The 22,071-nt window shown below is 44.1% G+C and overlaps 1 long non-coding RNA gene across 2 annotated transcripts; it reads right to left on the reverse strand.

The window, feature by feature from the left end:
- Window positions 1-1,046: 1,046 nt before the first annotated feature.
- On the reverse strand, window positions 1,047-21,784 carry LOC120888444 (uncharacterized). Of its 2 annotated transcripts, XR_013423348.1 has the most exons (5): window positions 21,547-21,784; window positions 19,429-19,543; window positions 19,191-19,235; window positions 9,077-9,185; window positions 1,047-1,363 (listed from the first exon to the last, which is right to left on the reverse strand). It is a non-coding gene; the product is annotated as an uncharacterized LOC120888444 (long non-coding RNA). The 2 variants fall into 2 exon arrangements; XR_013423349.1 differs by lacking the exons at window positions 19,191-19,235; window positions 19,429-19,543; window positions 21,547-21,784 and adding an exon at window positions 12,619-13,283.
- Window positions 21,785-22,071: the final 287 nt, after the last annotated feature.

The raw sequence follows: 22,071 nt of genomic DNA on the forward strand, positions 1-22,071 counted from the left end.
GGATGTTCTTTCTAGAAGCCTGGTACCTATGTCCTTCCTTCCTTCCTTGCTTAGACCTCAGTGATTATTCAACTGGTTTGCAGTATTCAGTGAGCCCTTGACTTGGGTGAGACAACCTATCCCAGAATTTGAACTACAGAATTTGAACTACAGCCCTGTCCTTCAATCCTCCACAGAGTTGTTTGCATGCACTCCATCACATGGAACCAGCTAACCAACTGGCCAGTGACTGGTTCCTATCCCGTAAAACAAAATGAAGCGTATCATGATTTCCCCCCCCAAAAAAAACAAGCCAAAAAATATAAAGGGACTAGACGTCGGAACACTAAACGAAGCAGCCAGCATATAATCATTTACTACAGAGTCAGTGACCTTCTCCTTGAAGGTAACAGGTATGATTAAACAGCCTCTTGCAGAGAGGGTGTTGAAACTGAAATTCTCCAGGCCTGACTCATGGCTTTTCGACCTTGTTCCTGGCTCCTATCAACCTGGTGGGGAGAACAGGGTGTCAGTCATAACAAATTCTGGGAAATCCCTGCCTCAGGCCTGCCTCAGGCCTGCCTCAGGACGCTAGAAGACAGTGTTTTCCTTTCTCCCTCAAAGTTTGTTTGTGTGCTGGGCCAGGAGAAGGCTGCAAGCAGGTACTTGAACTGGGTGGAAGGCCCCCTGTAGGGATCCAAGGGCAGCCTAGACCCAGGCTAAGGCCCAGGGAAGGGGCAGAGGCTGAATGGCAGAAAGTGGCGGCAACTCTGCTCCAAAGCTGTCATTATGTCCTTACTGGAACCCCTGAAATATGATTTATTTCCTGTTTAGAACTTGTGTTAGGTATACCATCCCAAGACAATGATTAAGGTTGATAATATCACAGTGAAGTAGGTTGGCCTCTTCATGCCCTCCCCGATTTGGACCTTTCCATCTTCCATACTCCATTGCTTTGCAAATGGCTTTTGTCTGTAAATATCTTCTGGCCCCTGCCTTGAAGTCCCCCTGCCCCCACTTCTGCCTACTGCCCAGCTTCCCCTGTGAAACAAGAGACGTCACCAGGATCAAGTTTATAATGGAGTTTAATTCAGACTCAATGTTTCTCTTAAGTCTAAGATTCTTTGAATCTGACGGGAGAAGAGAAGGAAGTGAAACCAGATAGTCTAAATAATTTGTAGTTAAAAGTCAAGATTTATGAAGGGAGTTACTGCAGCAGCCTTGGTTTTGAGTGTGCGGTGGACCCTAGAAGCCAAATTCCCCCCTTCTCTGCACACATGTGTCTCTCATTGAGCTGTTCTGCTGGCACAAGGAGGCAGAGCGGCCTCCACCCTCCCAGGATGCAGGAACATGTAGGAGGGTCCAAAGAGTGGGGGTCTTCACCCTTGAGAGCAAGAGAAAAGGAGATGTTGTCACACAAAGTAATTAGCAAGCGCTCTTCACCCTGAAAAAGAAAGATTTGTGTGAAAGCAAGGGAAGAGGAAGGAGGGAAGGAGCCACAGATTCTGAGCAACAGATCCCCCCTGGCCTGGGGGATCCAGGGTGGGCCTCAGACTCTTGCTTCTTGTCTGGCACCTCCCTTTGCCAAAATTTCAGGCTTTAGAGTAGAAATATTTTTGGAGCCACAAGTAAGAATCAGATTCTATTTAGGTCAAGCCTTGCTAAAATTCATTTGGAGAAGTTTAAAGACTGGGTCAAGGGAAACGAAAACCCCAGTATCCTCTTCCTTACACACTTCATCCTTTGTTTTATGAAGATATGGGACAAATTGAACTAATAAACATGCTTACAACAGTACCTGGCCCAGAATAGATGCTATAGCACTCTTTGATTTCCTGCCACAACTATAAATGATCATTGTTATCATTACTATTATTGTGTCTTGACTTTGCTTTTGATTTGAACATAAGAAGTAGGTAAGGAAATCACAAGCCATAATCTTGTTTTTTTTTTTCCATTACTTTCCATTAGCAGTGCAGAGCAATAAGCTAAATGAGACAGGGTAGTTGAGATTATTGCACCCTTGGGGGCAGCTGTGTATGGCAGGGCAAAGGGAAGCCCACTGAAAATGAAAACATGGACGAGCTCAATGGAATCCCTGCGACTGAGAGTTGCTATTGGCCTGTACTGCCCATGGGGGATGCCCCAGGGAATGAGCCAGAAAGATCTGAGCCCCAGATCTGGACTCTGCACCTGTGCATTATCTAGCTGTAAAAATTAATGAGTACCTCTGAGCCACTGTTTCTTCTTTTACAAATGAAAATGATTAAACCACCTCCCAGGGAGGAGGAAACCATCTGACTCCTGCTCTATCTGAGGAGGTTCTAGTAACAATGTTTACAATGGAGCAACAAAAGATTGAGGTAGGTGGGCAAACTCCACACCAGGGAATGTATGTGACCAACCTACAGTTAATCTGAAAAAAAAAAAAAATATATATATATATACACACAACACAATATATATATATATATATAATAAGTTATAATTAATATTTGCAAATAAATAGAGAAATGATTCAGGTGCTCTATCCAATCCCTTCTCAGTAAAGGATCTTTGGAAAGCTCTATCCATGTATGCCTCATCCTAAACACCTCTGCCCTGGTTCTTTGAGGACCCTCTTCGTTGGCTCCTTGTGGCCCCTGGTTCACCTGCCTTTGCCTCACCTGCATCCAGCCCATGTCTAGCCATGCAGAACCATCCCTTCTCAATGCTTGAAGATCAGACTTTAAAACTCATCACTTTTACCTCTAACAGACATTACAGATTGAAAATCTATTTCTCTCATCAAACTGAGAATAACCTTATAGGGTTGATAAAAGATAGTATTTTAATCCACAATGCTGATGCCTATATAGTAAAACTTATTTATGCTAGCTCCTTTCATTATCATCACCATCCTCACCCTGATCATCACTATCACCATTATCATCATCCTCACCATCCTCACCATCATCCTTTTATTGTGCTACTCTTCAAGATGGTCCCCCAAAAAGGCCCTTTAAAATCACTTCCAGCAGTTTCTCTTCAGAAAATGATTTTACAAAACACCTGTCTGTTTTTTAGGGATTGACTAGCTTCACTAAGCATAATCTGCTCTAGTGCCATCCATTTCCCTGCAAATTCTATGATTTTGTCATTTTTTATTGCTGCATAGTACTCCATTGTGTATAGATGCCACATTTTTTTTATCCATTCATCTATTGAAGGGCATCTGGGTTGGTTCCACAGTCTAGCTATTGTGAATTGTGCTGCTATGAACATCGATATGGCAGCATCCCTGTAGCATGCTCTTTTAAGGTCTTCAGGGAATAGTCCGAGAAGGGCAATAGCAGGGTCAAGTGGTGGTTCCATTCCCAGCTTTCCCAGGAATCTCCAAACTGCTTTCCAAATTGGTCGTACCAATTTGCAGTCCCACCAGCAATGTACAAGAGTATCCTTTTCTCCACATCCTCGCCAGCACTTGTTGTTGTTTGACTTCATAATTGCTGCCAATCTTACTGGAGTGAGATGGTATCTTAGGGTGGTTTTGATTTGCATTTCTCTGACTGCTAGAGATGGTGAGCATTTTTTCATGTACTTGTTGATTGATTGTATATCCTCCTCTGAGAAATGTCTTCTTTGATATAATGAGAGCAACTATGAACAGAGCAAGGAGGAAGAGCAAGAAGAAAAGACTAACATTTAACAGAGTCATGAGATGGGAGGGAAAGGGAGAGAAAAGGGAAATTGCATGGAAATGAAGGGAGACCCTCATTGCTATACAAAATTACATATAAGAGGTTGTGAGGGGAATGGGAAAATAAACAAGGAGAGTAATGAATTACAGTAGATGGGGTAGAGAGAGAAGATGGGAGGGGAGGGGAGGGGGGATAGTAGGGGATAGGAAAGGTAGCAGAATACAACAATTACTAATTGGGCATTATGTAAAATTGTGGATGTATAACCAACGTGATTCTGCAATCTGCATTTGGGGTAAAATTGGGAGTTCATAACCCACTTCAATCTAATGTATGAAATATGATATGTCAAGAGCTTTGTAATGTTGTGAACAACCAATAAAAAAATAAAAAAAAGAAAAAAAAAAGAAACATCCAAAAAAAAAAAAAAACACCTGTCTGTAGGAAGAAGGTATCTTTCAAGAGGAGGATTACAAATTAAACAATAAAACGAAACAAAAATTCCTTGAAGATGCCAAGGTCATTCACTTTATGCTGATATTCTCAACCCCACTTGAAACCAATCAAAGTTTCATTATTTTTTTCAAAGGTAAGCAGTTAATTTATCTCCAAGGGGCTAACCTGGCATCTTTATCCTAAATTCACGATGGAACCAATGTAATCTCATTCTAAGGTGTTAACTTTCTACTCCTCTTTAGAGCTACTTAGATGCTGGGCTGAGGGACTATATAGTGGCCTGGATTCAGTGTGCTCTCGGGTAAAACCCAGTAGAAATCAAAAGGCCCGTGGATGGGGCATCCTCAAGGTTCATTTGTAGATAAAACATTGCTAGGATCAAGATGTTTGGGATTCTATCCCTGTATGGTTTAGTTGTGGTGTCCCCCAAAATTCACGTATAAGACAATGCAAGAAGGCTCAGAGGCGAAATGATTGTGTTATGAGACTCTTATCCCAATCCGTGACTTAATCCCCTGATAGGGATTAACAGAGTGGTAACTGAAGTGGTGGGGTGTGGCTGGAGGAGGTGGGAATCGGGTCGTGGCTTGGGGTATATATTTGTTTCCAGCCAGTGGAATCTCACTCTGCTTTCTGATCACCATGTGAGCTGCTTCCCTCCACCACACTCTTCTGCCATAGTGTTCAGCCTCACCTCGACCCCGAGGAATGGAGCTGGCCTTCTATGGACTAAGACCTCTGAAACTGTGAGCCCTCAATAAACTTTTCCTCCACTACAATTGTTCTGGTTGGGTCTTTTAGTTGCAGCAGCAAAAAAAGCTGACTAAAACAATCTCAGACCATGATGTAGTAATGGAGGGGAAGAGACCACCTCCCTGATGGTCTGGCGTGAGGTGGTGAGGTGGCCTCTTCAGAGAGAGGCCCTGCGTTCAGCAGCAGGTCGCTCCTGTCCCAGGAAGACAACCAGGAAACACAAGAATGATTTCCCAAATTTGCATTAGTCTAGTCGGCATCTCCCCTGAGATTTTGTAATTAGCTTTGTTTTGATTCTATGCTCACTGCACAACCTCCCGATCCTGATTTTGCTCTCTCCAGGTACCTCAATACCCAAAGAGGTGCTCCTGGATTATTGGAAATAAATACTTCAGTTACTGGAATGGTACAGCTCATCATGATACCGAAATAAATTTCTTATAGCCCCCAAATCAATTATTTGTAAATTTAACATGATTCAGTCCCTCAACATCTAGCAAGCACCGAGTACATTTGAAAGAGATTATCAGAACATGAAGAACTAAATCAATATTTCCTTGAGCTTGTTTGTGCCTCAGTTTACTCTCTTATAAAGCAGGAGGAGGTAACAGTGCCTACTTTATATGTTCATTGTGAGGATGAATGATTTAATAGATATAAATCATTGATATGCAAGCAAGTATATGAAATGATTTACCTATGGAAAGTCACTGGATGAGAGCCCGTTATTCATAGTGACCCACAAGGCACTACTTGTTCACAAGAATGCCCTGCTGGAGGCCAGCTGGCAGACTCTTTTCTGGCTTTCTTGAACAATTCTTAAAGTATTACCTTTTCTGGCCACTCCACTCTGAAAACTAGACTTCAAATAAAAACTACAGTCGGGGGGTTCATGAACACATGATCTGTGCTGTTGCAGGGGTTCTGTACGGGTTTAAAGCTCAGCTATTCCAATTTTGAAAATCTTGATAATTTTTCAACAACAGATCCCTCATTTCTATTTTGTACTGCGCCTCTGCTATGGTTTGGATAAGTGGGTAAAGTCTTGGTCCCCAGCCTGTGGCACTATTGGGAGTTGGTGAAGTCTTTAGGGAGTGGGGGACTATAAAAAAAAAAGTCTTAGGGGCTGGGGATGTGGCTCAAGAGGTAGCGCGCTCGCCTGGCATGCGTGCGCCCCGGGTTCGATCCTCAGCACCACATACCAACAAAAATGTGTCCACCGAGAACTAAAAAATAAATATTAAAAAATTCTCTCTCTCTCTCTCTCTCTCTCTCTCTCTCTCTCTCTCTCTCTCTCTCTCTCTCTCCTCTCTCACTCTCTCTTTAAAAAAAATGAAAGAAAAAAAAAGTCTTAGGACACTAGGAGCATGCTCTTGAAGGAAACTGTGTGGAACACTGGGCTTTTCCTCTCTGCCTTTTGCCAACTACCAGGAGAAGAGCATCTTGTTCCACCACGAGCTGCCTGCCATGATGTTCTGCTTCTTGACAGTCTCATATCGTTGGGGCCAACCAATCATGCACTGAAAGCCCCAACTGTAAGCCAAAATTTGTTATAGTAATGGATATCTGACTAGCACATTTCCACAAATTATAAAGCCAATCCTAGCTACGCATGACCAAATGATTAGCCAACTGAACTTAGACAACTACTTCCTTTCTAGGTGGTTCTTTCCTAGTTCCATGTTATGGAGACAATGACAAGAGAAGTGGGATTAATACAGCCACAGATCCAGCCTTGCACACTGAGCAGAGTGGTGACTTCCTAGACGTGTAGCATCATTGCCAAGCTATAGGCAATAAGTCCTCTTTCAAGGGTCTTGGTGGACTCATGGAAGACTAAGAGGACTCTGGATGTGTCTGCCATTCCTATAATCCCTCCTCCCCTAATAAGGAACTCACTGGGTAATTTGTTGGGAGATGATTTAAATTACTCAGAGGTACAGAGGAATCAGCTTAGCCTTCAGCACAGGCAGTGGCCCCAGAACAGCAGCCATTGCAGGGAAACTGAGAACCCATCCCTGCAGTGGGGGGATGATAGCTACTTCAGAAAAGCAATGGCTGCCAGGCAGCTTTCCCAGGCCACTGCCATGGGAGGAAGGGTTTTAGCTCCAAGGAGTTTCTCCCACCCCTCCCCTACCTCCTCCCAGTGAACCAGGAGGCTGTCCTGTCTGTCTGAACATCCCTACAAGACACCCACAGGAACTGTCTGCTCGGGTGGAAGGAACTATGGTGGCTTTTCTACTAGATTCAGTCACAGGAGTTAGAGGAGAATGTTTTCAGGCTACTGTTGTACTGTACTCCTCCTTTCAGCTTCTGACACGGAGTGGCCCAAGGAGAAATGGAGTCTATAAATATATGGTCCCAGTGCACTTGCATATAGGAATGCACTCTCTTCACACAGTGAGTCTGATTTTGGTGCTGGTACCCATGAAATCGCTTCTCCATTCCCAGGTTAGTGCCTACCCTCTGCTGATTCTCCCATCCACCGCCCTGCAGTGACCATGTCATTTTGCAGTGGTTACCCACAGCAAGGATGTGTGGGCCAGTTTTTTGAAACACTGCCACAAAGCCCCTGTAGAGAAACCCAACTACGTGTCCCGGCTCTCCATACTTCAGCATCTTTGTTTAGTTTAGTTTAGTTCTCTTCGTTCTGATTTTAGAGCCTAGAAATGCAGCACAAGACATTTCTAAGCTGGGAATCTGCCATCCTGTTGCAGGACTACAGCAGCAGCGGCCTCAGAGAAATATTTTTTCAAGGCTGCAGAGAAAATCAGAGCTGGAAAAAATATTTGTCGATTGCCAGTTTTTCCCACAGACACTTACATAAGAGTTCATGCTGAGACAAGCTGTCCTGCCCAGGCTCAGGATCAAGAGTTACAGTTCTGGGGACAACGACAGAAATAACGTGGGAACTACGGCACTGTGGCCCATGACGTCCAGGAAGGAAATGCAAGTTGTGTGTGGCGATTAGTCCTGTCAAATGACGTGATGGTTTCCTGGGGTGTTTTTCAAGCTTTTGGATGGTGGCATGGTCTATAAAGAGGGGAAAAGTCTCTCTGCACAAGATATGGTGAAAGAATTGCTGCTGGTTTTCCATTTTTAAGATTAAAACAATGCAGACACAACAGTGAGTGAGCTGAAGGGAAGAGTCAAAAGTTCAGGCACATTCTGACCTTTCAGATCCATCCTAACTCGCTAAAGGCTACGTCAAGACACACAGCATCCAAATCTGGGAGCGGTTAAAACCTGGGGTGAAATTATGTACATCTTGTTCAATAGTTTATTGCAAAAGAAAAAGAGAAAGAAAGAAAAGAAACCTACTAAACCTTTTCTTTGCAAAACAAACATGAAAATCTCACTCTGCTAGGAAAAAAAAAATGCAAAACCCGTAGACAGATTGTGTTTAAAGGTCCAAGGGGACAACTTGCCTCCCCCACAGCTTTACTGAAAAGCAGATGTGATGGGCAGAGGCATAGGATCAAGCTTGGTGAAGCAGCCACGAGGCAGTCTAAACTGTTCTCAACATCTTCCTCTAAGGGAGATGCATGGCCTCTTTGTGTAGACTGTTCCAGCCTTTAAGTGAATATTTTTTAAAAAAGGGGAGGTGGGTTTCCTCCATATGTTTTAGCTTAACTTCTAGTTTAGATGTGGGCCCATTCATTCTTGTTTGTTCCTCAACAGCCTTCGTGAGTAATTGCCCATTGACTTTTCTGCCAGTCATGCCTGGGTGTGCATTTTTCTTACTCCAGACACACCTAACTCTTAGCGCTGTCATCACAAATAAGGTTTCTACTTGATGTTTTGGCACAACAAGTCGAAACCAGCACAGCCTTGCACAGAGGCGAAATTTATTCACTATTTTGATAATGGGGTCATCCTCTCTCTCTCTCTCTCTCTCTCTCTCTCTCTCTCTCTCTCTCTCTCTCTCTCTCCTTTCACTTTTCTAAATTTCATCCTCTTCCCTAGTTTTCTTTCTTTCCTCTCGGCTGCCAGAGCATTGGGTTTACCAGCCAATTGACTGAGTACTCTCTAAACCTCTGATTTATACCTGAAAGGCACTTACTTGAGGATTCCAAAGTTGGCCTAAAACTCGTAAGTATGGGCCATGATTTATTTTAAGTAAGATGTGGTCCAAAAAGGAGCTAAGCTAACAGGACCCTGGATTTCCCTGCCAGACCCCATGTGCTGAAACCTTTGTGATTTCTCACCTGGGTCATTTCCCACTTTCTCCATCTGCTGATTCCTCCATAAACCATCATGGTCAGGTTGAACTCCAAGACCAATTGTTTCTGATCTTCAGTTTATTTTTCAAACTCTCTAGAAAATAAAAAAAAAAATCAAGAACAAAAGGTCCTAAATTATTCAGGAACCACGAGTTCCCAGTGGAATAAACAGATCTTGAACCAATGTTAAGCCTAAAAGAGCAACTTATTTGTTCATGTAACCAAACTTCCCCCAGCGCACCCCCCCCCACCGCCCCATCAACCCTGCAAAAAAAATAAGTTGGTAGATGGAGGGACCTTAAGAAACTCTTAAGACTCTCTCACACTCTTCTTTTTGCTTCTACCTGCTGCCATTTTGCAAACCTGCTCCTCTGTGAGGTGAGGCTACGGCCTCCAATGAAGCCTCTCTCTCCATAGCTTATGAACTGAGCAGAGAGGAGTCCCCACACCACACACCAGGGGTTAGAAGAATGATGCTGATTGGCCCATTAACTCTGACTAAGCATGTGAGCTATGTCATCGACCTCCTGAGTCACATGTCCCTCTCTGTGGCCAGGGAACAGGGTCTGTTACCAGGAAGAGTAGGAAAGCGGCAGTCGGCATATTCAACAATGGCCACCATAGCACTAAGGAAAAAAGAGCTCTCGAAGGTCCCAGTGCTACAGAAAGATGACTCCTTCCTTGGGTCTTGCTCCCTTTCCCAGGATCCCAAGTGAGGGTTAAATACTCCATGTGGTCTAGGGAGCTCAGAGCCTGCCCACCAAGATTGAATAACAGTGAGCATGCCACCATCTTGGTAGGGAAAAGATGAAAAGCGAGAGTTGGCCTGATATTACCACCAATACCAACAAAATAACTAGAAATAAAATCTGGAGTTCACAGAGTATCATAGACTCAAAAGAATTAGAAAGGATCCAAGGGAATCTAGATAATTTCCTCCCCCCTAGTCAGAGCTTTATAAGAAAGGGTCCTGACGAGTGGCGAAAGGTGCTCTGGGGATCTTGCACTCGGTGTGGCTCTATAGGGAATCTCAGAAGGTCCCTTGGATTCGATGAGATCATGAGTCTGTGGAATTGATTGATTTCCCTCCTTAAATTGGCCAGGATGTTTTCCCTCCTTTTTCCCTCTTATTAATGGTTTTAATGACCAGCAGGCCTTCACATTGGGTTCCTTCTAGATGTCTCACATACTAACTCCCTGTGTTCAGATAAAGCCCAAATCCTCAGGAACATGATGTGTCTCCCTTTGGTTTTCATCCCAACCGTTGTGAGCCTCCTTTTCTGTATATTTTGGCATTTTCGTCCCTTTCCTTTGAGTCTTGGCCAAATTCACCAGATCACAGCTCTTAAGAGAAGGATGAGGTTGAAAACAGAGGTCTAGAAAATCTTCAGAGTGAGTTTTCCAGGTCACAGGGAATGAAGAGAAATAGTGAGAGGGATTCTCATTTTGTTTCTTTGCTGTGGTAGGAAGAACAATGGTGTCCCTAAAAAATGTTCACATCCTAATCCCTGGGACCTCTGAATATGTTATGTTACATGGCAGAGGGAAATTAAGGATGTGATCAAGATGACTTAAATGGATTCCCCAGGTGGGCCCAATGAAAACATAAGGGTCCTAAAAAGTAGAAGGAGGCAGATGAGGAGGCCAGTCAGGGTGATACTAGGTGAAAAGGACTCCACCTGGCTTTGAAGATGGGAACACAGGGCCACAAGCCAAGGAATGCAGCAGCCCCTGGAATCTAGAAAAGTCAGGAAAATGTCACTCTCCTGGAGTCTTCAGAGAGAATCGCACCCTGTTAACACATTGATTTTTGCCTGGCAAGACCCATGTTGGACTGCTGACCTATAAACCACAAGATAATAATTTCTGTTGTTTAAACCAGTACATTTGTGGTTGTTCGTTATAGCTACAATAGAAAATGAATACAACTCCTGTTTATCCTTTTGTGTTTTGAAATGTTAGTTCCTTGAGGATTCCGATTGCTGGACTAGGTAGAGACAGGATAGCATAGCAGACAAAGAAAACAGATTTGACTCTGCTACCTCCTTACCTGGGGCTATGGAAAAAATCGATTTTTCTGGACCTTGGTTTCCACATCTACAAAACAAGATAGTTTTATAAATGGTCCTCCAATCCTTTAAGTTCTGGACTGGCATTTGCACATTCCATCTCTGCTCCCTTAATAGCCCCTACCTTTGATGAATGATGGCAGCCCCAGGGACAACTGAGCTGTCCTCTGACCACGGGCAGCAGAGCTCTGGATAGGGAAAGAAGGCCAGCAGGTCACAACCCCTTCCAGGCTTGTCCTTAGTACCGAGAGAAGGCACAGAAGCTGTCCTGTGTGCTTTCTCTTCTCAGGAAACATCTTAGTGCCAATAAGGAGCACTGTGGGGCTGAAATGCTAGAGACTTCTAAACCCCAATAGGTCACTGAAATCCTCCTGGAGGAGAGGAGACTGGTATTGGCCTTAAAAGATAGATAAGCTCTGGGTAAGGATATTCTAGGCAGAGGCCTGGAAAGAAGAAAGGCCCAGAATGCTTAGAGCATTTAGAGCAGGGTGAATGAACTAGGTTGATAGAGGAGAAAGAAGGTCTTGTGGTGGTCATGAGATCACAGAGTCATATTAAAACCCGATGATGGGGGCTGAAGACTGAGTGAACTCCTTCAGGCCCTACTGTCCCTGGTACCATGTTTGCACAAGGCTTAGAATAGTGGCATGTATATAATAGGTGCTCAAATTTTGTTGAGCAAATGAATGAGTAGGCACTGCTATAATTTGAATCTCAAGTGTCTCCCAAAAGACTCTGTGCTGAAGGCTTGGTTCCCCAGGGTGGTACTTACTATTGGAAGGCAGTAGAACATTTATGAGGTGGGGCCTGGGGGGAGGTCCTTAAGGCACTGGCCTCTTTCTAGGTTGATCACCTCAGGTATTTGTTATAGACACAGTAAGCTACCAGAGGCACCCATGATTTTTGAGCAGACATTACAATAGCCCACAGTGAACTTAAGGGAGATGAGTGGGACCTTTATGCAGAGTGGATCCAGGGAGCAGAGATGGAATGTCCAAATACCAGTTGAGAAGCTTCCAAAGCAAGAATCAAGCTGGCATGGTTGGAGTGGGTGAAACAAAGAGGAGATGCCCATGTGCCATTAAGATTTTCCCTAAGCCATCCCAGCTGGGAGGATGTAATTTTCATTCATGCAAATCTCTAAGGAAGGAGACCCACCACCTAATGAATAAGAACAAGGCAGTGTCCCCGTCAGGCCCACACTCTCTGAGCAAAAGCCTTAGGCAGCCATGTAAAGCATCTCCAACCCACATATTTTCAATAGAAATGACCACTAATTTCCGCACAATTATTCTCCCTGTAATCAAAGCTGGTTCTTCGTTTACCCTTCCCTTCCCTAGACTCAACAACTCTAATTTCCCCTAACTGCTTTCAAAGGTTCATTTGCCAAGTCTTCTAATTATTTCGATGTTTTCCTTCTGATCCCTTTCCAAGTTCCCTCTCTCCTAAGTCATTTACCTGAATCCGAAGACTAGATTTGCTCCAGTAGCAGCACTCATCTGCTGCGTCTGCTTTTCCTCTAAGCAGTGGGCAAGGAGCACAGCTCTGCTCCAGGAGGGAGGCCTAGTCTCATGGGAACATTCTAGTGACGAGGCAGTACCAGCCGGCCAAGGACTCAGGCTGTCCTTGCCAGAAATCAAAAAGAAGCCCCTCTCCAGACAATGTCTGGCCTCAGATCCCAGAGAAATCCACCATCCTCTTCTTCTTTATCATCCTCTCCAAGCTCCCCTATCTTTGCCTCAGCCCATGTCCTCCGGGCAGGGACAGAAGTGTAATTGATGGCCTCAGGGGATATCAAAGTGCTATTGAGCAAAACCACAGCCCAACAGCTGCGCAGGTGCTTCCTGCAGCAACAGGGAGGGAAAGAAGTGTCTTTGGAAAGCCCTAAATAACTCCGGGCAGGGATGTCAACTTGACAAATGACTCCCGAGAAACAGTCCCTTGTTCTCTGGTGTGTGATTCATACAAAGCCATGCTGGAGTTGGGGGCAAGGGCCAGCTCTGAGTCCTGCATTTTGTCACTTGAGGCCGCTCTTCAGCCCTGCTCTCAGGAAGGATAAGACACTGTGTGTCTCTTGGCCTCCATCTTTCAGTCCTTATTTTCCAATAGTTTTTGAGGTTTTTTTTTTTTGGGGGGGGGGGGTTGTTTTTTTTTTTTTTAGTGAATCCAGGATTTGTGCTCATTGGGTTTGAGCTGCATTCAGTGGAAGATGGGAGCCATGGGGAGAATCGCTCTCTAAGCACCCAAGGACCTCTAACCCTTTGATTCTGGCTCCTGTGCTTCTTGCAATCCCAACAACAAAGACCGTGGGCTCCTCAAGGGCAGTGCTTTTGTCTCCCAACTCTCAGCTCCTCAAAGAACCAGCTTATTTAAAAATTTGCCAAATGTTGAATGGGTAAGTAAAAAGATCCCAAGACCAAGGGACATGATAACTGATTCCTGATCTTGGTCACTGAGACCTTGGCCAGGTGCTCAGGGCTTCTGGATCCTCATCTATAACAAGAGAAGGAAGATCTTGAGTCCTTTCAAATCAGACTGTGAATGAGGTTCAGAGAGGCTTACAGAGGTAGTTTGCAGCCTGCACCCAGCTCAGCAAAGAAAGGGGTGAGTGGTACAAAGAATCTGAAGGATCTGCAGTTGCTCTACATGCCCAGCAGCAGGACTAAATTATAGCACTTTGAAAAACCAAGTAAAAAGTGTATATTTTTCACTGTGCATGGTGGTGCACACCTATAATCCCAGTGGTTCAGGAGGCTGAGGCAGGAGGATCTCAAGTTCAATGCCAGCCTCAGCAACCTAGTGCGGCCCTAAGCAACTCAGCAAGAACTTGTCTCTAAATGAACTATACAAAAGGACTAAGGCTGTGGTTTAATGATTAAGCACTTCTGGGTTCGATCCCTGGTACAAAAAAAAAAAAGTGTACATTTTCAATTAGTCAGAAGGTCTGCAGTAACACTGTCTATCTAGCAGCACTCGATGTGAACAGCAAGTGGGGTGTGTGCGGCCTTGGGCCCACGCTGAACACAAACACAGCACCTCCCTGAATTTATTGGGTCCTCTTCACCAAAGTGTTCCAGCCACCAGACTATGACACGTACATTAATTCTTTGGTTTATGGTGTGTTTTTTTTTTTCTTCCCTGTGGAATAGTACAGCAAATCCATTGTGAGGAGAAGGCTATTCACCAGCAGAAGCAATTTTGTGTGTGTGAGTCATGCCAAGGAGTCTGCAGGAGGAGGGGCTCATGGCTGGTAATGCAGACCTGGGAGTGGACCAAGAGGATCAGCCCATGTGTCCCCACACAGAGCCCAGGTCTGCATTACCAGCCACCAGCTGTTATCATCTCACGAGTCTTCCCATGCCAGGATGTGCTCTGGGCTTTAATGCCCCTGTGTCCATCAACGACAGCTTTGTTAGCATGAACAGAAATATATATATATATATATATATACACTTACTCAGGCCCTAGTCACTGAGACTCTCTGTGCTGGAAAATTGGGTTGGTTAGGACTCTGAGTTGCCCTTCCTATTCTCCTTCCTTTGGGCAAAGTGTCAATTGCTCTTACTAGTCCTGGCAGAGGCAGGACTAACGGGAAAGGACTTTGTTTCAGCCCAGGATCTTTGCTGACTCTGGTGTCCTCCTGGGAATGGAAAGAACTTCTCACTACAGAGTTGACAGGGATGCTCCAAGATGGCAACACCTGCATACCCCTGCACGCATGCACATGCGCACGTGTGCACACACACACACATACACACACCTGCAGACCTGTGGGGCGGGTGGTCTGCAGTGACACTGTCTAGCAGCACTTATTTGACATTTTATCTTTCCTGAACGACAGATTGTGAAACCAGACAGATCTGTCTCTGTCCTTGTTAGCTTGAGAGCCTGGTCGAGTTAACTAAACTTTCTGAGCCTTGATTTGCTTTTTTATGAAATGAGAAAAATGAAAGGACCCAATCATTGTGTTGTTGAGGAATTAAGGGAAATGTAATAAGCATAATAAAGCACTCAGCACACTTCCTGGAATATTCTAAGTGACCCAAAAATGATCCATAGTCATAATAATGGCAGTAATAAAATTCTCCTTTTTCCTGACAAAGAGCCTTCAGCCCCTCAGCACTCTGCAGGAGCCACTGATTCCATCTGGGGGTTTCCATAGGGTTCACTATGAGGCAGAAGAAAAATGCAAGTTACATGCTATTGATATCTATTGTTACCAAGAACTCCTAAAAAAGATCATCTGCAATGATCTGAATTTGAGGGGACCTAAGAGATGAACTTCTGGTTTTAAAAACAAGGATATAGAGGCTCAGAGACTCTGATCCCCTGATGGAGAGTCCAGCTATTTATTTTTAGAGTCAAGATCAGAAACTCATTATTGTGAGTCTTGGTCTTGAGATCTTTTCCCTTATCCACTCAACATTTGGCAAGCATGTAAATGAGCCAGTCTTTGAAAAGGTGAGAATGAAGAAAGAAGCTGTGCAGAGTCTTTGTTGCTATGATTTCAAGAAGTGCTGGAGCTAACATCAAAGGGAGAGAGGTCTTTGGGTGCCCAGTGAGCCTCCCCCCAGTTCCCTCCCTCTTAAGTACTGCAGCTCAGACTCAATCAGCACAAACCTGGGAGAAGCACAGCAGGAGGAGTGGACCCCCCGCGTGCATGCTGAGCTCTGCTGCCCCATCAAAACAGGCACAGTTTTTGCTCCACTAGGCAAAAAGAAAAAAAAAATCTTAATTAAGAAGAAACCAATAGTTTCAATGTTTTAAAAAAAGGAGCCCACAATTCTCGAACACATATGTGCATGGAGTATAACAACAGACTTCAGCACCCGATTCTGTGGAACTCACAGTACAAAACCAATTTATTAAAACAAACCCAGCCTTTGCCACCACTTCCAAGGTGTGAATTTTCCAGCCAAGAGCATCAGAAGTGTTGACGTCATGCTAAATATGACATTTACAGTTTTGAAGTCAAACCCCCTCAAACATAAACTTGATGGGGCCAGGGATCTGCCATGGATTTGCACCTTGCTGTGTTGAAGTGCCCAGAATATGAGAGCCAAGAAATATTTATTGAAAGAATAAGAGAATTGCCAGGCACAGTGGTGCATGCCTGTAATCCCAGCGGCTCCAGAAGCTGAGGCAGAAGTTCAGCAAAAGCAAGGTGCTAAGCAACTCAGTGAGACCTTGTCTCTAAATAAAATAGAGCTGGGGATGTGGCTCAGTGGTCGAGGGTCCTCAGATCCCCAGAACACCCCCAAAAAAAACAACAACAAAAATGAATAAAAGAATTATAGTGAATGTTCATGTCTACTATGATATATACATACACACACACACACACACACACACACACACACACACACACATATATCCTCATAGAGAATGAGCAGATAATCAGCAATTTAACAGAGTCACTTAAACATTATCTCACTTAAATGATCATATTAGAAAAGTCTTAGTAGGATCTGTGAGTATTGTTATTTGTTTGTTGTTTGGCTTGAATTGTTCTCAAAAGGATAGATCTGTGCAAAGTACCTGGGTTTTATCCTTTTATTTTAAGAAGTGTGACTTGGGTGTTCAGAACCACCTATGGTACCAAAAGAGCCATATTACATTGGATGCTTTTCCTGGTTGATCCGTTTTCTCCAAGACAGGGACCTGCAACCTCTAGACATCCTAATGATTCTCTGACAGCAAGTTCCCTTGTGAAAGTAGGCCTCAAAGGGCTTTATAAGTGGTGAGATGGCCATATCACCTCCTCAGGCTGTGAAGTACAATATCCCTAAAGTTTACACTGTATCCCAAGTAAGGTCACTCCCCAGACGCCTCCAAAAACTTCAGTTCAATTAAGAATGAAGTATATATGGCCTGACTTTAATCCAATAATTAGAAAAAATATGTGACTACCCTGTGTTTAAAATATCGGAGGCAATTTATGAGCATGAATTCACCCAATCGTAATAAATAGGGATACATGGCATCATACTTATTTTACCAAAGAAAGGAAAGAACAGAAAAAGTGATTGAGAACCAGAAATGGGACTCAGCCCCTGGCTCTTGGATCCCCTGCTTGGGTAACAACACAATCAACTGAAGATCTCCATTAACAATAAATGCTGGTGAGGATGTGGGGGAAAAGACACACTCGTGCTGGTGGGACTGCAAATTGAGGCAATTGCTATGAAAAGCAGCACAGAAATTCCTCAGAAAACTTGGAATGGAACGGAACTACTTTTGACCCAGTTATCCCACTCCTTGGCATATCAGGAGTTAAAATCAGTGCACTACAGTGACATGGCCCACATCAATGTTTATAGCAGCTCAACTCATAATAGCTAAACTATGGAACCAACCTAGGTGCCCTTCAACAAAAGAATGGGTAAAGAAACTGTTGTATATATACACAATGGAATATTGATCATCCATAAAAAGAAAAAAGAAATTATGGCATTTGCCATTAAATGGATGGAACTGGAGACTATCATGCTAAGTGAAATAAGCCAATCCAAAAAACCAAAGGCCAAATCTTTTCTTGAATATGCAGATACTAATTCACAATAAGGGGTAGGAGTAGGGAAGAACAGAAATACTTTGGATTAGACAAAGAGGAATGAATGGAAGGGAGACTGAATGGGAATAGGAAAGATAGTAGAAAGAATCGGGCATTACTATCCTATGTGCAAATATGATTACGTGACCAATGTAATTCTACATCATGTTCAACCAGAAGAATGAGAACCTATGCTCCATATATGTAAAATGTGTCAAAATACATTCTACCATCATGTGTAACTAATAAGAACAAATCCAAATATATGTAAATGAAAAAGTCACTGAGGAAATATTGTTCTTCCCATATCCTACTGCTGAATAGTGTTCAGGCCTGGGACATTGCATTAGTAACAATAAATATTTGCACACAAAGAAGAGCAGCAAAAATGGCATGGATTTTAGAGTCTGGGAGATTTGAATTCAAATTCGAGCAGTGCGTTCTTGAATGAGTTACTCATGTAATTTGAACACCATTTTCTTCTTCAGTAAAACAGGGGCAAGAATAGCAACCCAGCAGAGTTGCTTTGAAAACTGTAGGTAATAATCTGCAAGCTTTCAGCGCATCTCCTGGTTCATAACGATGCTTGATAAAGGACACAGATGTGATGAGTCCGAAAAGCTGCTGCAGTTGCTGCTCCTAACCATGACCCTGACCTTCCTATCACAACACACATTCTCAGGTTGACCAAGAACTTGCCCCCTGCCCTCCACCAGCAATGCTAGTATTTAAAAACTTGACCTGCCAAGATTTCACAGCCTAGCAGGTCTATTTTTTTTTTTTCAGAGGACCCATTACTGGAGATTAAATTTGCTATATTCATTTGACCACAACTTTGAGTGGTCCAAACTGAACATTCCCAACCAAAAACAGGGTTTTCTTTCCCAGCAACTTAAGACACACACGTTTACCCCAGTAATTCATTTCTCATTTTGGTTTGGGACGGAGCCAGTTGGTAAAAGGTTTCAGCGTGTGTTTATTGCCTCTTTGTTCTCAAGCATTTTCTGGGGCTTCCTGGCAGCTCTTTGGTCTGCAGCAAGCAGCAAAAATGTCCAGGGTTGCAAAGCCCAGACAAATCCCAGGCTCAGGCCATTGCCTACGGCTGATGGAGAACAGCTGGAAGCCTTTCCCCTCCCACCCCAGACTCCTGCCCAGATCTCTGAGCAAACCCAGGGCAGGAGCAGAGAATTGGCCCCCGGTGCCTGTGCCGGCTCTGACTGGAGCTGTTTTGAAGTTACTGTGCTGCCTCTTCCAGGCACCACACAGGACTTCTTCATGCTTGAGAATTACATGGCCTCCAGCAGGGGACTAGGGGACTTTGGGGAATAGACTCGTGTGTGTGTGTGTGTGTGTGTGTGTGTGTGTGTGTGTGTGTGTGTGTGTGTATGTACCTGGCCTTCCAGTGTGACACTTTTGCTATGGACACTGCAGATCTCCATGTTCCAGGAAGCCCAGGGCACCTTTATAAATAAATTACCTGCACTTTTGATCCAACTCCATTTAGAAATCTTATGCTCTAAACCTGGAAGTGAAAAAAAAAAAAATAAAACTGTTCAGGCCATCCCTTCCCAACTCTCCCATCTCTCTCTCTCTCTCTCTCTCTCTCTCTCTCTCTCTCTCTCTCTCTCTCTCTCTCTCTCTCCTCCCGGTCATTAATGAACATGTGCTACGGCAGATGTATTAAAAGGCAACAGGACTCAAGATCAAGAGCTCACCTTTGGGGCACACGCCTGTCATCCCAGCAGCTCTGGAGGCGGAAGCAGGAGGATCCCAAGTTCAAAGCCAGACTCAGCAAAAGTGAGGTACTAAGCAATTCAGTGACACCCGTCTCTAAATAAAATATAAAATAGGGCTGGGGATGTGGCTCAGTGGTTGACTGCCCCTGAGTTCAATCCCTGGTACTCCCCCACCCACCTTTGGTGGGCTGTTCCTCGGATGTAAAGTGAGGATGTCAACACCTATTTGCTGTTGTGAAGACAGTCGGAGGTGGTGGGTGGAAAGGGCCTGGGGCATGTCAGCTGTCAATCCCTAGAAGCGATTCCGGCACACTCTGTTCTCCCCAGTACACGCAGGAGCTCAGGGTTTATTTCAGTGAGCAGCTCCCTCAAGAGAAAGTCATATGGTTTCTAGGGGAGATTTTAAGCCTTTAATATTTTCTCAACTTTGACAATGATGGGATTGATTGATCAAATAATTAATTAGGCGAACCTATTGAAGTGTCAAACATTGTAGAGGCACAAGTCCACGAAGACAAAAGGGCCTGGGCCACTGTCCTCACATGGAATTGGAGAGAGGGATGCTATTGGATGTTGGTGGTTCTCAGGATGGAAAACCATGTCAGGTCTTGACAGAGGTACCATGAGGTGGCCAAGGCCTTCGTGAAGTCTTCCTGGCAGGGTGACAGCTCAGAAGGATGAATGAGTGGGAGTCCTCAGAGGAGATGAGGGAGGGGATTCCAGATAGTGTGAATTGTGCAAAGGTACAAAAACAGCAAAGGAAAAGTCATAGTTCAAGAATGACAAAGAGTTCAATGCAGGTAGAACATTCTGGAAATTATGGGAAGGCAGGAGCATCCATTCTGCAACTATAACAGTGTGTCCCAGATCACTCAATGACACATCAATTAATGGTCAGCCTGGCTTCGTCACCCACCCTCCATGCCCTCCCACCCCAGCCACAGAGGCAGGAGGACAGCAAGGGGGACAACATTCAAGTCTTAAGTTGATTGAAATGGGTCTCTCAGCTCTTCTGCATCAAGTTTGGTTTCTTCACTGACATCATAGGATGGGATGGTGGGGGACCGTCCTTCCTCTTAAAGGAAGAATGTCATGCAGGTCTCAGTGTCACATCACCCACCAGTGGAAGTTCTTTGGGGGCATAATTTGAATAAAGGGACTGTTGTAGTCAGCTTTTTCACTGCTGTGACTAAAAGACCTAACCAGAAAAATTGCAGAGGAGGAAAAATTCATTTGGGTGTTCCTAGTTTCAGAGGTCTCAATCCATAGGCAGCTAACTCCCTTCCTCAGGGATCAAGGTGAGGAAGAACAACATGGCGGAAGAGTGTAGTGGAAGGAAGTGGCTCACGTGATGATCAGGAAGCAGAAATAAACTCCACTTGACTGATACCAAGTATGTACTGGAGAGGTACAAGGGCCGTGACCCACCTCCTCCAGCCACACCCTACCCGCCTTCAGTTACCACTCAGTGAATCCCATCAGGGGATTAATCCATTGATTGAGTTAAGGCTCTTGTAACCCAATCATTTGTCCTCTAAACCCTCCTGCATTGTCTCACACACGGGTTTTTGGGGGACACCTAATATCTAAACGAGAACAGAGACCGTTCAACATCCTCTTCAAGAAAATCATACAAAGCAACTTTCTGGAAATTGAACCACGACTTTGCACGTGGTAAGGAACATCTGGAATGGATTTTTTCCAGTTTCCTCACGGCCTAGCTCAATTTCTTCTTATTGCCCTCTGCTCCCACCACACAGGACCGATGAGCTATCAAACCTGAACTATCACTTCCACCTCTGATTCCTCTGAGAAGGGATCTCACATTACAGCTCAGAGGGAAGAAACATTCAGATAAGTTAAAGTACTTACATTCATCCTCCCTGCTCCTTCCCCCACCTAAAAAAAAAGAAAGAAAAGAAAGAAAGAAAGAAAGAAAGAAAATTCAGCTGAAATCTCTCAGGGCCTTCAGTGAGAAGCTGATAGATCTACGAAGTAACTTGATTCATCAACAAGAGTGGGTTGACATATAAGTGACTTTTTTTTCCCCTCCCATTCTGGTCCCAGAGAGAGATTTTCTATTAGCAGTGAAATCACCTGAGTGCTCAATGCTATGGCTGCTCCTTCCAAAATCACAGCCAGACAGCCCGAGGCCACAGCCGAGCAGCGCTTCCTACACATGCTGCCTGAAAATCGCTCCTTAGAGAGTCTTCAGGACACTAGAGGAATCTGAATATTGAAAAATTCCACTTTTTTACAAAAGGAAACTGAGCCGTATGTTCCAGACCCAAAGAAGTTCCCCAGAGGAAAAGAGAAACACTCGTGTCCTTATTTGTTGTCCATGATCCCAGAGCGTCTCTCTCCATGGCAACCCCGGGAGTGTAGCCCTTGCTATCTGCAAAGAATCCTGGTAGGTGGGAAGGCAGAGTGGTAGAAACAGATAATACAGATTACAGGCAAAGATTTAAATATGTGTTCTGTAAATTCAATCAAATCCCACTCACCCCATGGGAGGTTACTAGACATCCACACAGAACACTTTTTTTTTCTCACATTCAAATAATAATAAGAAAAAAAATCTCACATGAGAAAGTGAAAGATTCCGAAACAAAATGTTTTTTT

This window comes from Ictidomys tridecemlineatus, chromosome 6 (genome assembly GCF_052094955.1).
Source record: "Ictidomys tridecemlineatus isolate mIctTri1 chromosome 6, mIctTri1.hap1, whole genome shotgun sequence".
In the NCBI taxonomy this organism is placed as follows: domain Eukaryota; kingdom Metazoa; phylum Chordata; class Mammalia; order Rodentia; family Sciuridae; genus Ictidomys; species Ictidomys tridecemlineatus.